This window comes from Spinacia oleracea, chromosome 3 (assembly GCF_020520425.1).
Source record: "Spinacia oleracea cultivar Varoflay chromosome 3, BTI_SOV_V1, whole genome shotgun sequence".
NCBI lineage: Eukaryota > Viridiplantae > Streptophyta > Magnoliopsida > Caryophyllales > Amaranthaceae > Spinacia > Spinacia oleracea.
The window spans coordinates 16,709,391-16,712,057 of record NC_079489.1 but is presented as its reverse complement, the minus strand read 5'-3'; positions in this window follow the sequence as shown (position 1 = coordinate 16,712,057).

Here is a 2,667-nt window from a genome sequence, read left to right as displayed (position 1 = left end):
GGGAGTACATAAAACTTAATTGGTCCTATGTGTATCACACACATATCTCTCTATTGTAAAATAACATTCAAATGCTAATGACTTAGATTTGAAATTATTCATCAATGATGGACCATGGAGAAACTTAGTACATACTGGGTATTAAGATCTATTTACAAAGATCTTATGATATTGTTTTGGATTAAGTAATGGCATTTACTAAATCAAACACGAAAGTCTCCATTGGAGATATTCGACCCATGTGAATAAATCTAAGTAAAGGATGTTTGAACTATGTATAAGAATTTACTAAGTTAAACATCAAAGAGTCTAAATGAGATTCATAACCTATATTATATGTCAAAGAATTTAGCCGAATTTAGTATCTACTGAAACTAGATAAGCTAAAGTTACATGAATAGAATTCAACTGGTAATTATTCTGCAAAAGAATTTATCATGTATGATATAATATGAGGATCGCCAAAAACGTATCGTATGACTTTAGGCATGACGAACATATACCAATCTCTATTGATCTAAGTGAAGATCAACTAGATTGAGATCAAGAATACTTATGGTACTTAAAAAGGTACATAGGAATAGTTCTTGATTCAAGGAAATAAAGATATGCTAAATATTGATGCTACACGCATAAACACTGGCAAAGGATCAAGCAAGACCCTTTGGAGTTAACCATTGATAAGGACGAGCTATAGAGCATCGTGTTTTGAAATGGCAACATGGATTGGAGACCATGAGTTGTTGCGTGGGAAATTAAAATAAATAATTTCTATGTTCCAAGATATAGTTGGAGAATCTTCCACATATCTATGAACTGCCTGGATAGGTAAATCCAAACAAAGCATCACTAGCAACCTATACAATTGAAGTAAAAGTAATTATTGCCTAAGAAGCAATAAAACAGGGTTGTTTAAAGTTCTTCACTGAACTTGGGAAGATCACCTATCTGCTGGCTTGATGGTTCTTCATTGAAAAATGCGTAGAACCACTCTTGAAGCAAGAAAAAGGTCTGCTAACTTGATGGTTCTTCATTGAGAAATGCGTAGAACCACCATTGTAGCGAGAAAGACTAGATCACAAAATAAACATACTCAAAAGATCTTATCATCTATCTCGAAGAACATTCGATGAAAAGGATATTAAGATTGGCAAAGCATGATAACTAAACCTATGCAACAAGTGAGAAGCAACACTTACATTGTAGAACTGGAAATCAAGCATAGCTTTGAAATTCCATGAACTGTTTTAGGAGATGGGTTTGAGGCCCATGGTTGTAAAACATTGGGGTTGAACATTTATCATATATGAAATGAATTTTCATATTCCATTTAATCTTGGTTTAGTATTAAATGATGAGTCCCTTCAATTTGACGATATATTCAAGATAGACTGTCAGGACCAGTCCTGTGACTAAGAAATGTCTATCAAGTGAACTTGAATGTCAAAGGTTGAAAATGGTCCCTAGTCGGAGTTTTCTATAAAATTGGACGCATAGAAAACGTTAGACGATTAGAATGCAAGATGACTAGTAAGTTCTGTTTCTTGAACTATGTGGACATGGCAATATCATAATCATTTGCATAGATACTTACTTTGGGAAGACTAGTATCGGACAAGACCTATGAAACTTTACTGTAAGAGATGAAAGTCTGTCATAAGTAAATTTCATTAAATTATTAGACACTAAATCCTCAATACCTGAGTGATTTGAGATTACTTGTTTGAGAACTGGTTGCTTTGACGTTGACCAACCGTCGCACCGTAAAAGGAGGCTATAAAGGCAACGCTCAGGTAATCACCTATCAAACGAAGTCTAATCTCAAGATCGCAAGATTGGGATTGTCCTCCCATAAATCGGGATGAGATGCTTAAAAGTTGTACAAGGCCACTCGGAGAGCTAGAAACTGTGAAATGCATGGCCGTGCTCGGATGAATCATAGGCTATGATTATCTGTTTATTTGATCAGTTGAACTCTGAAACCGAGGAACACCTCTGGACATAATAAGGATGACAACTCTTACCTTATGTTCAAGAGCAAGCATCGAGCGACAAAGGAATTAGGAAATGCACACTTGTCCCTAAGGACAAGTGGGAGACTGAAGGAAATAATGCCCTTGGTCCAAGAATGCATTCTATGTTAAGTCTAATAAATGCGGTTCAGTATTAATTAACAAGTTAATAATTCAGTGAGATCAAGTGAGCTGAATGCCTAGCTAGAGGCCGCTTCAGTTCAAGTGGAATTAATGATATTAATCCACAGCTTACTCTTGACTGAACCCGTAGGGTCACACAAATAGTACGTAAACGGATCAAGTATTTAATGGCATTAGATACTCCATCTATGGATATTCGGAATCGACGGATCTTGGTTTCAGTGGGAGCTGAGATCGTCACAGGCAAGAAATGAATACTCTGGAAACGATGATATTACCGGAAACGGAAATATGGATCGTATCGGAAATATAAATATTATCCAAGTCGTAGATGTTGCCGGAAACGGAAACATGGTACGTATCGGAAAATATTATCGGAAATGGAAATATTGCCAGAATCGGAAATATTGCCGGAAACGGAAATATTGTCAGAATCGGAAATATTATCGGAATCGGAAAATAATTCCTGAAACGGAAATATTAAATATTTGTTCGAAACGGAAATTAATTC